Source organism: Ovis aries, chromosome 26 (assembly GCF_016772045.2).
Source record: "Ovis aries strain OAR_USU_Benz2616 breed Rambouillet chromosome 26, ARS-UI_Ramb_v3.0, whole genome shotgun sequence".
Classification (NCBI taxonomy): domain Eukaryota; kingdom Metazoa; phylum Chordata; class Mammalia; order Artiodactyla; family Bovidae; genus Ovis; species Ovis aries.
In genome coordinates this window covers 11,592,522-11,608,973 of record NC_056079.1, presented here as the reverse complement: position 1 = coordinate 11,608,973, position 16,452 = coordinate 11,592,522, and the positions used below count along the sequence as shown (strand labels likewise).

Sequence of the window (16,452 nt, the reverse complement as noted above, 5' to 3'; positions counted from 1 at the left end):
ACATGCAGAAGTAAAATGTACGATGGCGTTAGCGCAGAGGACAAGCGGGAGGGGATGAGGAGCAATGCTGCAAGTTTCTCGCATAATATGCGAACTGGTAGAATGTGGCTGAAAGCTTTCTGTGATAATGCAGAGGTGTGTTTTGTAAGCCCTAGAGCAACTTCTAAACAAACAAACAACAACAACAACAACAACAAAAACAGAATAAGAACAGACTACAGCTAATAAGCCAATGGCAGAGATAAAATATTATACTAAAAATACTCACTTAAACTAAAGTAAGGAAGGGAAAAAAGACAAAAGGAAGCAAAAACATCTGGCTAATTGGGAAAATATAGCAAAGTGGGACTTTTTCACCTATCATTTCAACAATGACATTAAATATAAATATATAAATGTTTTTATAACTATAAAAATATAAATACAATATATACATAAACTGTATATACATATACTGATTAAAAGCCAGTGGCTGTCAGATTGTACAGAAAAGCAACACCCAAATATGTGCTGTAATAACAATCTACATATCAATTACTTTAATGGTGAATGAGAGAGTGTTTTCTAAGTTCAGTAACAAGGCATCATTGTCTACTTCTCCATCTCTATTCAAATTTGTACTGAACGTCCAAGATATGAACCAGGAACTAAAACTCACTCAACTCACAGATGGAATGATTATCTATTTAATTATCCTATGGAATATACTTCCCAAGTAGGGCAGTTGGTAAAGAAACTGCCTGCCAATGCTGGAGACATAAGAGTTGTGGGTTTGATCCCTGGAAGAGGAAGATCCCCTGGAGTAGGAAACAGCAACCCACTCTGGTATTCTTGCCTAGAAAATTCCATGTACAGAAGAACCTGGTGGGCTACAGTCCATGGGGTTGCAAAGAGTTAGACATAACTGAGCGCACACTCACATGGAATACACAAAATAGTTCCCAAAACCAATATATGAGGTTTTCAATGTCACAGAACACAAATATATCAATTGTATTTCTACATATTAGCAACAAATATAAATGGAACTTTATTATTGCATCATTTAAAATAACATTGGTATCAAGTAATATGGAGAAATAAATTAAAAAATAATATGTCCAAGATCTTTACACTGAAACTACAAAACATTGCTAATAGAAGACCCAAATAAATGAATAGGAATTAGGAGACATCATATTGTTGAGGAGTCAATTCTGTCCATATTGATTTATGTTTACAGTGTGACTCCAAACAACATTCTAATGGGCTTTCAGGTTTGATTTTAAAATTGATAGGGCAATTGGAAAGGTACTACAAATGACCAAAATAATTCCCCCCCCCAAAAAAAAAACCACAAACAAATATGGAAGATCTATATGACCTGACTTCAAGACATACTATAAAGCTACAGTAATTAAGACAATATGTAATATTGGCATAAAAACAGATACAAAGATCGATGGAACAGAATAGACAGTCTACAAATAGACCCATTCTTATACAGCCAATTGATTTTTGGTGGAGTCTCAGGTAATTCAGTGAGGAATGGAAGTATTTTTCAACACATGGTACAGGAACAATTGGGTATCCATAGGTAAAAATACTGACTCTTATTTTGTACCATATAAATCAAGTAACTTGAATCAGAAATCTGAATAAAAGCCCCCAAATTATGTAACTTCTAAAAGAAAGCACAAGTGAAAACATTTTTACCCTAGATTAGACAAAGATTTCTTAAACAGGACACACAGACAAAATGATAAACTATACCTAATCAAAACTTAAAACTTGTATACTTCAAAAGATACCATTAAGAAAATATAAAGGCAAGGCTAGCAGGGATGGGGGAGCCTGGTGGGCTGCCGTCTATGGGGTCGCACAGAATCAGACACGACTGAAGCGACTTAGCAGCAGCAGCAGTGGGGAAAATATTCACAGAACAGACATCTGATAAATTTATTCAGAATGCACAAGGTACCCATAATAAGACAACTATTTTTAAAGGGACAAAAGATTTGAACAGAGAGAAATTTTATAAAATTGAGACAGGCTGGGACCTCAAATCCTTGGTAGCAGTGCTTGTACTGACAAATGTCTCCTCGACCAACAAAATACAAAGAAACTTCCTTGGACAGCAAGGAGAACAAGCCAGTCAATCCTAAAGGAAATCAACACTGAATATTCATTGGAAGGACTGATGCTGAAGCTCCAATTCTTTGGCCACCTGATTTGGTGAAGACCCGACTCATTAGAAAAGACTCTGATGCTGGGAAAGTTTGAGGGCAGGAGGAGAAGTGGGGGACAGAGGATGAGGTGGTTGGATGGCGTCACTGACTTAATGGCATGAGTGAGTGAGTGAGAGTCTCTCAGTCATGTGTAACTCCTTGAGACCCCATGGACTGTAGCCTGCCAGGCTCCTCTGTCCATGGGATTCTCCAGGCAAGAATACCGGAGTGGGTTGCCATTTCCTTCTCCATAATGGACAAGAGTTTGAGCAAACTCTGGGAGATGGTGAAAGACAGGGAAGTCTGGCATACTGCAGTCCATGGGGTTGCAAAGAGTCAGACACACCTGAGCAACTCAACAATAACAAATAAAGAACTAAAGCTAATTGTGTGTGTGTGTGTGTGTGTGTGTGTGTGTGCGTGCGTGCGTGCGCGCAGCTGGGACAAACTGTAGATAACACAAAAAGATCAAAAAGCCAAATGCCACCTCTGAAGAGCTGGGAGCAAAAACTACAGGTCAGAAGCAAAAGCAAGGTACTATGACTGCCCCTGCACTTACTACCACCAAAGAAGTAGGCAAAGCACCTCAGCCACCCCTCTAGCCTGACTCCTGGGCACACCCCTACCATCACCCCATATAAGGAACCAGTTCAGCTCCCAACTTGGGGAGCAAGCAAGAGAACCTGTTACTTGTTTTCACTCACCCCGCTTCAGTTTTGTGTATTAGTTGCTCAGTTGTATCCGATCTTTGCAACCCCATGGAATGTAGCCTGTAGCCTGCAAGGCCCTTCTGCCCATTCCCAGGCAGGAATACTAGAGTGAGGTGCCATTCCCTTTTCCAGGGGATCCTCCAGACACAGGGATCAAACCGAGGTCTCCTACATCACAGGCAGATACTTTACCATCTGAACCACCTACTGTGCTGCAGTAGGGGCCCCAGTAAAGTCTTGCCTGAATGTCTTGCCTGGTTTCATCAATTTATATTGATTAAGAAAGGCCAAGGGCTCTGGTGGGTGACAAAATAAGATATTCCAATAACCAATATAGCACATAAAAATATTACACGTCATTAGTTATTAGAAATATGCAAATTAAGATCACCATGCGATATTAGTACTCATTTTAGAGAGTGGCTAAAGTTAAGAGAAATGACATACCAAGTTTTGGTGCAAAGGTGGGGTGGATGAAAGTCTCTTACATTGCTCATGCAAACGCAAAGTACTGTATTTGGAAAGGGCTTCCCTGGCGGCTCAGTGCTAAAGAATCTACTTGCCAATGCAGGAGATGCTCATTTGATCCCTGGGTAGGAAAGATCTGCTATGTGAGGAAATGACAACGCACTCCAGTATTCGTGCCTGGGAAATCCCCTGGACAGTACAGCCTGGCTGGCTACAGTCCATGGTGTCACTTAAGAGTTGGACACGAATGACTGACTAGACAACAACAACATTTGAAAAATTGTTTGGCAACTAGATCTAATAGAGTGCCTGAAGAACTATGGATGGAGATTCATAACATTGTACAGGAGGCAGTGATCAAAACCATCTCCAAGGAAAAGAAATGCAAAAAGACAAAATGGCTGTTTGAGGCCTTACAAATAGCTGAGAAAAGAAGAGATGCAAAAGGCAAAGGAGAAAAGATATATTCATCTGAATACAGAGTTCCATAGAATAGCAAGGAGAGATAAGAAAGCCTTCCAAAGTGAACCATGCAGAGAAATAGAGGAAAAAAATATTATGGGAAAGATTAGAGATCTCTTCAAGAAAATTAGAGATACCAAGGGAACATTTCATGCAAAGATGGGCACAATAAAGGACAGAAACGGTATGGACCTAACAGAGCAGAAGATATTAAAGAGGTGACAAGAATACACAGAAGAACTATACAGAAAAGGTCTTAAAAACCTAGATAACAATGATGATGTAATCAGTCACCTAGAGCCAGCCATCCTGGAGTGAAAAGTCAAGTGGGTCTTAGGAAGCATTACTATGAACAAAGCTAGTAGAGGTGATGGAATTCCAGTTGAGCTATTTCAAATCCTGGAAGATTATGCTGTCCAAGTGCTGGACTCAATATGCCAGCAAATTTGGAAAACTCAGCAGTGGCCACAGGACGAAAAGGTCAGTTTTCATTCCAATCCTAAAGAAAGGCAATGCCAAAGAATGTTCAAACTACCACACAATTGTACTCATCTCACACGCTAGTAAAGTAATGCTCAAAATTCTCCAATTCAGGCTTCAGTAATATGTGAACCGTGAACTTCCAGATGTTCAAGCTGGTTTTAGAAAAGGCAGAGGAACCAGAGATCAAATTGCCAACATCCACTAGATCATCAAAAAAGCAAGAGAGTTCCAGAAAACATCTATTTCTGCTTTATTGACTATGCCAAAGCCTTTGCCTGTGTGGATCACAATAAACTGTGTGGAAATTTTTGAAAGAGATGGGAATATCAGACCACCTGACCTGCCTCTTAAGAAACCTATATTCAGGTCAGGAAGCAACAGTTAGAACTGGACATGGAACAACAGACTGGTTCCAAAAAGGAAAAGGAGTACATCAAGGCTGTATATTGTTACCCTGTTTATATAACTTCTATGCAGAGTACATGAGAAACGCTAGACTGGAAGAAACACAAGCTAGAATCAAGATTGCTGGGAGAAACATCAATAACCTCAGTTATGCAGATGACACCACCCTTATGGCAGAAAGTGAAGAAGAACTAAAAAGCCTCTTGATGAAAGTGAAAGGAGAGTGAAAAGTGGCTTAAAGCTCAACATTCAGAAAACGAAGATCATGGCATCTGGTCCCATCACTTCATGGGAAATAGATGGGGAAACAGTGGAAATAGTGGCAGAGTTTATTTTGGGGGGTCCCAAAATCACTGCAGATGGTGACTGCAGCCATGAAATTAAAAGACACATACTCCTTGGAAGGAAAATTATGACCAACCTAGATAGCATATTCAAAAGCAGAGACATTACTTTGCCATCAAAGTCCGTCTAGTCAAGGCTATGGTTTTCCAGTAGTCGTGCATGGATGTGAGAGTTGGACTGTGAAGAAAGCTGAGTGCTGAAGAATCTATGCTTTTGAACTGTGGTGTTGGAGAAGACTCTTGAGAGTCCCTTGGACTGCAAGGAGATTCAACCAATCCATTCTAAAGGAGATCAGTCCTGTGTGTTCTTTGGAAGGACTGATGCTAAAGCTGAAGCTCCAATACTTTGGCCACCTCATGTGAAGAGGTGACTCACTGGAAAAGACTCTGATGCTGGGAGAGATTGGGGGCAGGTGGAGAAGGGGACGACAGAGGATGAGATGGTTGGATGGCATCACCGACTCGATGGACATGACTTTGGGTGAACTCCAGGAGTTGGTGATGGACGGGGGGGCCTGTCATGCTGCAATTCACGGGGTCGCAAAGAGTCAGACACGACTGAGTGACTGAACTGAACTGATATATATATAACAAGACACAGAAATGCCATTTTCTAGCTATTCACCCATGGAAAATAAAAATATATATCCACACAAATACTCACTCTCCAGTTCTCATGTCAAATTAGTTAAAATACATGTGGGTTACAGCTTAAATACCCTTCCATTTATTAACTGATAGACAACACTGCTCAGCAATAAAATGTATTGAATCACTGACACATACAAAAAGAAAGGAGAGTCTTTCTGAATATTACCAAGAGCAATGCATCAGATGGGTTGGACTGGTGAAATGTTATGCGGAAAGAGTGGAGAGGTCAAGTTGTAAGTAAGGTCCCAAATTAGTGTTGGACCCGCATTGAAACAACATACAGTGTCTGTGCACTCAATGGCTGTTTGAGATAACTGTCACACGTAGTTGTGTATAGACTGGTTGTCTTTTCACAAATGGGATGCCTTCATGGCACTTTCACTCAAGTAGCTTGAAACAATGCCCCTTTAATACAAAAATGAGAATAACAGGCTACCTGAGCAGGTATTAGGGTTAGATTTTTGTTAGACTGAATGAAAACATCTGGATTTCAGGAAACAAGCCACTGCTTTAAGTGTAAAAAGCCTCACTTTTAGATCAACTCTTTCTTCCTTACTCTGAAGAACAGTAATATTCTATCTTATCAAATAATTTGAGATGTTACTTTCATCTATCCCTCATTTCAGATTCTTTGTAATTATGGAAAAGAATATATTATCTTGATTTTTGAAGCTCACATTATAAAGGAAAGTACAGATTTGCAAGATTAGAAGGTTATTATTCCCTTTGTCAATCACTTGGTGTACACAAGGGTTCATTTAGGATAATTTCATAGCGTGGACTCCAATAGTTATAAAATTTACAGTAACAGACAAATATGTGGAATACATGCAGCATAAAGTAATGCATATTTATGCTTCATTTTAAAGAAAGTTATGCAGCAGCAATAAAATAACTAAATAAAAGTACCTTTCTACCTCTGTTTTACACAGTAAGTAAAGAACAGGATTCACACTTAGAATCTGGTATTCCTTACGTGTAATCTTTTAAAACATTGTAAGTTATCTAATTAACTTCTTCTGAAAGATATATTAAAATGTGAAAATAACAACTTAAATTCCATTTTATTTCTTCTTTAGAATCCTTATCCTTAATTTTTTTCCCTGTAACTGAGCATTTTTTGAGTAGCTGGCTTCTTTATTTGAATATAACTCATGTCACATATAGAATATCTACCATGTGTTCCTAGAACGGGAAAAATCAATGAAAATAGCATGAAGAGCCCCAGTAAGCCTGTTTTTGATGAATTATGTCCTTAAAGATATACCTTGTATGTGGTTCAAAATGTATCGATTACTGACAACTGTTTCTGTAATATCAATAATGCACTATTCTCTTGAACTTCCCCTGAAGTGACAGGGTTTAATTGAGAGAGCCCTAAACAATAAATTGACTACCAAGAAGGAGACAGAATAATGAAATTGACTCAGACTTCTAAAATAAATACTAATTCTAAACTTGAGGCAAACATATTGATGTCTCTGTTTGCTCTGCCTTTTTTTGACTTGTATCTTTCATAATAAGCTGCTTACCAGAGGGATTATTACCTCACCAAGTTTAAGCTCCTATAAAGCCCATCAACATTTACCATCCTTTCTATCAAGTATTCAATATTAAGAAATTTAAAACTAGTGGCATCTTAAAATGCCACTTTTACTATTTTAAATCATCTTTCTATTATATAACATTATATAATATAAACCTTGAATAAACTTTTCCCTATTGGGTTTAATTCCTCTCCTTCTGTTCTGTTTCATCACCGATTAAGTGACCAAAAAACTCCCAACACGTAACGACTTGCTCCAAAGAGCACTCCCTTACTGTGTGCGTGTGTATCGAGTTGCTCAGTTGTGTCTGACTCTTTATGACCTCATGGACTGTAGCCCTCCAGGCTCCTCTCTCCGCGGAATTCCCCACGCAAGAATACTGGAGTGGGTTGCCATTTCCTACTCCAGGGGATCTTCTCAACCCAGAAATCAAACCCACATCTCTTGCATCTCCTGCATTGGCAGGCAGATTATTTACCACAGTGGCACTTGGGAAGGCCACATAGTATACTTGTTCTTAGCCAACAGTCTGAGAGGCAGCCTGTACTAATGTTGACTATTATTTGGGATGATATCATTTCTTTACTGAATGTTCAAAAGTGAAAGTGTTAGTCGCTCGGTCGTGTTCAACTCTTTGCAACCCCATGGACTGTAGCCTGCCAGGCTCCGCTGTCTATGGAATTCTCCAGGCAAGTATACTGGAGTGGGGAGCCATTCCCTTCCCCAGGGGACCTTCCTGACCCAGGGATCTAATCCAGGTCTCCTGCACCGCAGGCATATTCTTTACCATCTGAGCCACCAGGGAAGCTCCAGTGAATATTTAAACCAGAAATAAATTATGCCTACATACTTTGGCCACTTCATGCGAAGAGTTGACTTATTGGAAAAGACTCTGATGCTGGGAGGGGTTGGGGGCAGGAGGACAAGGGGACGACAGAGGATGAGATGGCTGGATGGCATCACCAACTCAATAGACATGAGTTTGAGTGAACTCCGGGAGTTAGTGATGGACAGGGCGGCCTGGCGTGCTGCAATTCATGGGGTCACAAAGAGTCAGACACGACTGAGCAACTGAACTGAACTGAATGCAAGAAGTGAGCTATACAGACTTGTATTCTTAGCAAAACATCTATACCATGCTGCAAGGAGTTCTAAATTAAATTTCTTAATTATTCATAAAAAGCATAGTCAGTGATTAAAGCCTTTTAATTTATTTTCTAGACTTAAATATCTCAAATATATTATTTATTCAAAATATTTTCCAAGATATTTTAAACAGAAAATTTTGAACAATGCATTTGAAGTCCTACTCTAAAATCCATCATTCACACAATCTATAGCCTTCATTTGTCAAAATAATTATTTGATGATAATATAATCTCAGCACCAGTATTGCCTATCTGTTCCGCCATCTTGCTCCCATTTCGTCATCTTGCTCATGAGTTTATTATGATAGAAGCTTTGTTATTCTAGCTTAGAATTCTGACTCCTGCTTTGTCAGTCTAAAAACTATCAAAGGAAAATGACAAATTTTGACAAAACTTGTTCAAGCTGTTCTGCCACGTTTTCTAAGACCTCATAAATCATTTGTTCACTCCTTGGTTTTAAACTCTTAACTGGCTTATCTGTGTTATGTCAGGATCAGAACAAATTGGTTAAGAACTTGCAATGAATAAGCTAATTCATTCAGGACTTTCTAGACAATCCAAGGATGAATTGACACTTTGTATGTCAGTGATCAAAATATTGGTTTTGGCATCTGACAGCATTCAGACCTCAGATCTGCCACTTAATAGCTGTTTTGCACCAGGCCATTCTTCCTTGGTATCATATTTTTAAACCGTATGAAAATTGAGGACAAAAGTGAATGACAGTTAAATGAGATATGACACGCGCAGCATCTATAGGATTTTTCAGAAGAGAAGTGCTCAGTCAATGCCACTTGCCTTTCTCCTGGCCATCCTTATATAAGAATAGTCATTTGCTAATTTCAGTAGTAAACCAGCTTGTTAGGACAACCTGGTCATTAGTATAAAAAATTAAATTAAATTTGGTACTTCAGATTTTTTAGCTTTTCTTTCCTGTTTATATATTTTTAAATTTAAGTGACTATATATTGCAAGAATAAGCTAATTATACCTCTTTGTAGCTGATAATGTTTTGTTCCATATGATCAGCACCACTGTAATCCATATTGCATGTAAGCTAGCAGATACGATTTAATTTAATTATAATTTCATAAGACTGAAGTTTTGCTCACATAGTTGGCTTCCTGTTGGGCATGACATCTTAAAAAGTGATTCATTTAAAAAATAATCCAATGATTAAACTTTGAAAAACTAGGTCTTTCAAATATGTTTCTATGGGATTTAATGTTTTATAAACCTTTGCCAAAATGTTATTCAAACATCTTTTTATCATATTTGAAATATTGCCAGATTAAGACCTCTGCTCAGCGGGCATGATGTGGGGATGCTGGAACTTTCATCATTTCTAAGACGGATGCTTGTAATTCGTAATTACCCTTTCTCCCAGCCAAGTGCACCGGAACATATCACTTGCAATGGATGAAGCAAAGGGGGTTCTCTCTCCTCACTCAGCTTAGATTAACAGGCTGTCTCCATCCTGCACCTGCTTTCCACCCCAACACTGCTTCCAGAAGACAAATAACAGCATGTCTTTTAGCAATGCATACTAGGTTCCTTTTTCCTCTCGTTTTACATTAAGGTAATATTTAGCACCTACTTTGATCCAAGTTCTGTTTCAGGGGTTATAGATATGCGATTCATTAGATAAGGTTATCTGTTCACTATCTAGAAGTTGAAGTGAGAATACATTTGGGGCTGGAACCGGTTTGAAATAAATGCGCCAGTTAGATGTAGATCATGGGCACTTGGAGGAGTGTTTCAAAATGTGTAACGTTAGAGAGGTCGGGGCGGGGGGAGCTTTCAGAAGCCTTTTACAATTATTTGAGCTTAAACAGTAGCACATGCAATGGGTGAGACATTAAAATATTAATAATGTGATTGACTTCTACCTTTTAAATGCTTCCTATGTGACAAATAATGCCAGCTGTGTACATTACTTCCATTAATCTTCACAATTCCACACGGGAACTTATTATTCTTATTCCCATTTCATGGATGAAGTGCAGAGATAAAGGTTAAGCCACACACCCAGGACCACAAGCTAGAAAGCAGCAAAGTGGTACAGCCATAGTTCAAAGCCAGGATCCTCAGTGTCACTGTGCCAGAGGAGTCTCCTGTACAATTCTTAAGACTTTGAATGTTCCTGGCTCAGGAAAGATAGGGAAGGACCAGACTCTCACAATATACTAAGGCATCACTATGGGACTAACGGGTTAGTTAGCCGGACCCAAGTTTTACTGTTTCCTCTCAAACCATAGCAACGTAGGCAGATATATATGCAGTAAAGACAGGATAGAATTGTTTATGAAAGAGTAGACAGCACCACTGACCCAATGGACATGGATCTGAGTGAACTCTGGGAGATGGCAAAGGACTGGGAAGCCTGGCATACTGCCGTCCATGGGGTCACAAAGACTCGGGCACGAATTAGTGGCTGAACAGTATTGACAAGTACTCTGCCTGATCCGCACCATTCTCAGAACCTCATCCCTTCTGTCCTCATGGGGGGAACCACTCTCTGAGTCCATGTTATCTTTGAATCCTAGTGATGCCTCCCTAACTCTCTATACTCTGCTGTTAACTGCTAAAGCTCTGGCTATGGCTCTTCGTTACTTGAGGATTTTGTCTACTGTCTCTCTCCATCCAAGCATTACCAGCCTGGGATGACATGATCTGACCGCTCTGTTTCTTGATATTCACATTTTCAGTGACCACTTCCTTCTCATCTCCACCTCAACCACCCACTTGCAGTGTCACGGAACAGGGTATCCTTTACTGTCAGCCTGCTTGGAAATGTTAAAGCAGATATCCTCTCTCTCACCCCCAGTCTCTCCCCACCTACCTGTTTGTTCAGTTGCTCACCTTGAATTTATATTTGACTCCAGCAGGACCATTACCCCAGGATTTCCTGTCTTCACTTCCCTTACGGATCCTGGTTACTACCTACTGCCCCATTGAGGAATCATTCTCTAACTGCCCTCTTGCATTCTCGTACTCTTTGTTCTTTACATATTATTTGGAAAATTTCATCCTGGATTGATACCATCTGTGAGCTTTCCTGCTGGGAAGTTTCTGGAGAAAATCAGGCAGCCTTCTGAATATTCATAGTCATAAACCTTAATAACCTCCCAGCAACAGTGGGTAATCTCCCTGCATTTCTCTAGGTGTTATTCTTTTCCACTCAATGCAGTGATTATTTCAAACACTGTTTACTAGCTTCAACCATGACTGTCTTTGCCCATCACCTCAACACCTCAACACGGTACAGCAAATAATTCAGTCTTCTGCCACCAAACCAATAAAGCCTTTTAATGCACGTAGCCATCCTTTCCTCTTTCTCTCCTAATACAGGGGGAGAGATACTCTTTTTTCTTTTAAAAAACATTTTCTAATATAATAGGCTTGCATGTTTAAAATGTCTTGAAAATGTTTAGCGGTTGAACAAAACAGTCCCTTGTACCAGTAATTCTCTCTTTTGTCTGATCTCCAGTATCATTTGGGACTGTTAAAAATATCAGTACATTGGGTAAAACCCAGTCCAATTAAACTAGTCTCTCCAGGAGCAGAAACCAGGCATTTGTATTTTATACAGCATCCCATGTGATTGTCCTATGGAGATGGATGAAGACCACTGAGGACGACCTGAATACACGATGAGGCTTCAAGCTAACTTGGAAATTTTCTTAGCAAAAAAAAAAAAAAAGATGAAGATGTGAGTTAAACCAAAACATGAATTTTATTATTGAGATATTAATAAAAATGTTCTTGTTCAAGGAAAAAAATAAACATTTTCTACACTGAATTGCCAGATCCCATCTGTGCCTATTTTTTCAGGAATTTTATACCATCACTAAAAACAAACAAACAAAAACACTCTGTTTATTTCACATCTTTCCTGTTGTGCATTTCTAGTTATCTTCTCAGTTTCACAGCTAAATTTGGAAAGAGCTGTCTGCATTTGTCGATCTTTTTTCTTCCTTTCTCTGTCATAGACTCACCTTCTTTGATCTGGATTTTGCCCCACTCCTCTATGAAAACTCTGTTGCAAAGTTTACCTGTGATATTCTTGGTGTTTAACTGAAGGGGATGCATCATAATCTTTTTATCATTGACCTTACAGCCATTTGTGGAAATACTCTCTTTCCCTTGGCTTCTATGATACTTCTTCCTCACCAGCTTCTTTTCCCAACTGCTCCTCCTCTACCTAATTACTAAAACTCAGAGTCTTTCAGATTCTTTCTGTTTAGGACTTTTCTTCCTTATCTTCCTGTGTTCTCTCTTCCAACAACCTCATCCTCTATCATGATTTCAATTAACATTTGGAAGCCAGTGGCTCCAAATTCAAGCCTTCGGTTCAGATTTCTGAGCTGCAGAACTACACCCAGAACTTTCTTTTTGAAACACCCCTCTGACACATTGTGACTACTCCAAACTGAACATGACACTCAAAACCATCCTCCTGTTTCTCCAACCAGAAATATGACAGTCATTGTGGGCCTTGTGATCTCTGACCCATCTGGTCCATTCTCTTCCTTAACCAGCCATGACATCCAAGGACTTACATCTCTATCTTCCCAGCGGACTCCTACAACATCAGCCCTTTCTCTTTCCTGAACTGGTATAAAATTTTCCAAATTGGTCTTCCTATATCCTCTCCTCATGTCTGTTCTTCACACATTAATCAGTGATGAATTTTAATAGAAATCTGACATCATCACACCCTTGGCCTACCGATTCTCCCATGGTTTCTCACTGCACCTAGAATTAAGATCAAATTTCTTTAATCGGGCCTGCACAGCCCTGAATAACCTGTTCTTCACTGACTGCTCCAGTGTGATCTCTCTCCTCTCTCTTCTCTGCTCTCCTTGATCTAGACATACTGGGCCCCTTTCAGGGCAACAAGTATGCAAAGTAGTTCTTCATCGTAACTGTTCTTTCTACTGCCTATTATCCTGCCCCCTCCTTGCCTCTACCTTCAAGTCTGAAACTCCTCTACACCTTCCTTCACCCTCTATGACAAGGGCAGTCTGGTCTATTACCTGGAAATCCAGGTAAAATTGTGTGTTCTATTTTTTCCATCAATCAGAAAAACCTGTAATGATAGCACAGCGTAGGTGTAAGTTTCATGATCCCCAGCACCTAGCAACTGAGTCTCTGGCACATAAATATTTGCTAAGTGGAAGAATGCTGCTTTCATTAAGCTTATTTAACTAAAGCCTAGAATTACTTTTCTCAAGTGTTTCTTTTGTTGCCATTATTCATATTAATTATATACTATAAGTGAGAATTATTACAGTGGCATCTCCAAAGTGAGATTTTCATTCTTCCTCGTGACATCACATATTATGGAAATATTAGTTCTAGAATAACGGATCCCAGCTTAAGAATGAAGATTCAAGGGGTGCAGCTGGATGTTTTCTGCGCTTTCTACTAAAGAAGATTGTCAAAACATGAACGGAAATTTAAATGATAATAGAAGAATATGCAGAACTGGTGTCACCTGAATAAGCCAGGTCATATTCTGAATTGGAAACTCAGATTCCTAAGTGGGCAAAATGATCCTGAATTGCAGTACACCGCTCTTATTTTCCCAGAGCAAATTCGCACCATCCAGAAGACAATAAAATCATTGGTGAGGAAAAGGAACAGATGCTCTTTTCCTTCTGAAATATTTCCGTCCCTAGTAAGAAAGCAGTTGTGTTCCTTCAAGAGTTGTTTTATGTCTGCAAAATTATTCTGAAAGTGTTTGCAATGAAAATTACTCAAGTAACTAACTCCAAAAATGTGATCCTAAAAAAGAGAACCCATTGCATTTATGACTTACAGTACTTATAAAAATACACATTTGGCTACAAATGAGGCTATGATGATATCAGACAAGACACAGTTTGGATATTGACAACTCTGAAAGGTTTAAGTAGCATTTCTGCTAAGGCATTCATATTTTTATACCCATTGATGTAATATCCAGTAAGAGAGTGATATTATTTATTTAAACATAGCATTTCTCTTACATATTACTTAGTAGCTCATTGATGAGAAGTTTGACTTAAAAATATGCAGAATGACATAAGTGACAGGTTTTCTTTTCATTGCATTTTTATACAATGTGTTTAACTCAAAATGTACCATCTCATTTTGCTCTGAAAGGAAATCATTTCTTAATTTCACTTAATTTCCACAAAACCCAAGTTTTGTCCATGAAAGACTGGGAAGACTTCAATTTTGTGGTTCAAATATCAAATAAAATGAATCCTTTCATTAATTATATGTGTTTTCTAACTTTTGACTCTGCTTTTATTGAAATCTAATTTTTTATAATGCTTTTATTTCTCTTTTCTCTACTCCTTTTTTCTTTTTTTAATAATGAGATTGTGCAAATTCCTTGTCTCCAAAGTCAAATTTATCCTATGTTGACAGACAGAAATCTCATCTCAGGAAGATTTCTCACAGTGAGTAGTTAGTTCAGCCCACTGAGAAATGATATATAGCATATATCTTAATGACAGCAGAAAACTCACACTGTCTTTATTTGCCAAAGTATCCATGCTCTTAATTTCAGGCAGGTATTTTTAGTTTCTAGTAATCTGGGGAAAGGTAATAGGTGAAAAAGTCAAAAAATAAAGTGCAAAAATATGGTGTCGAACACTTGCTATATATAACACCTATAAAACGTATAGAAAAGTATATTTGCATTCCAATAACACCTGTGACATTTACACGTTCTATAGAATTCTTGCTTTCAATCTTTGCCTGCATCACATGCTGGTATTATTTCTCTCTAAAAATAGTCCGACACCTTAAAATATTTAAGTACTCAGAGGGTATACAATGCAGCAAATAGTAATTCTTAATGATTTCTACTTTCTAATTCTTGTTCATAAAGTGGTCAAAAATTATAATTAAGCTTAGCAGAACTCAGAAATTCCCTATCAAAATACTTCCAAAGACCATGGTTAAAAGAAAGAAAGAAAATTGCAGCTATATATTTACCTTACAATATGTTCACAATCATGATGCCCAACAATATTCTAACAATAAAAATTATATTTCTGTATCATATCTTTGGGAATAAACTTGCCTTTATGCACATAGGCAGGATCTGCTCTTTAACAAAGCAAATACCCTGGGTTTCCATTTAACGATCACACCAGCATACAACAGATTTTCATTCATAGAGTTTACTCCGCATTTTTTACAGATTTTTTTTTTTCTGGCAATATTTGTCTTTCCTGTTTTATGAACCAAAGCTCTTTTTTGTGTTCCACCTTTTTTTTTGTATAAAATTCTCATAAATAGTTACTGATTTCAAAGGCTCCTGGCAGCTGGACATTTGGTATAATTCTAAGTGATGTTAACAGAACTATGACCATGAACTTGAAGACTTACAAAGCAGCCTGATTTATTTCTCTCTCTCTCTCCTTCTTTCTTCCCTCCCTCCCTCTCTTTCCCTCCTTCCTTCCTTCTTTCTTTCTCTCTCTTTCTTTCCTTTCATGAATTGGCATTTGCAGCACAGCGCAGGTATGCACAGAGAGGAGGTGAGATGTCATTTATTTACTGAACTACCACAGCTATAGGCAGGGTGCAGAAAGAAGTGTGAAAAGGAAAGGCAGATGTTTGACAGTTTCTTAGAAGCTATGTCTGAAAGAATGACGGGACTGACTGGAAAATCAGAAAACAAGTTTCTCCAAAAGACAGGGCTATCACAGTGCCTGGCCTCGCATGGGTACTCACCACTCCTGTGTCCTCCCCGGGGGCCACACGGTCCTCAGGTAGACCAGCTGACAGCCGAGTCTGTTCCCGGACCCCCAGCTCTGCCCGTGGGCGACGGGGGCCCTCTCGCCTCCCTGGGAAGCAGCTCTTCTTAGGAAATAGTTCTTGGCCTGTTGAGAGAAGGCATTCCTTACACAGGGACCCATGACTCACTGTGACTGCAGGTGAACAATTCAGATACCAATTCAATTTCTAGTGGTAATTATTATGCAAAAACATTTATTTTAATTACATGAGCTTTAAAACTTTTTTCC

General features: G+C 38.8%; 1 protein-coding gene across 1 annotated transcript in view; it reads right to left on the bottom strand.

Moving 5' to 3' along the window:
* TENM3 (teneurin transmembrane protein 3) overlaps positions 1 to 16,452 on the bottom strand; it is a 2,757,765-nt gene that overhangs the window by 1,387,619 nt on the left and 1,353,694 nt on the right. The window contains exon 7 of the mRNA XM_060406900.1: positions 16,160 to 16,308. The gene's annotated coding sequence lies outside the window, so the exon portion shown is untranslated. The remainder of the gene's footprint in view (positions 1 to 16,159; positions 16,309 to 16,452) is intronic.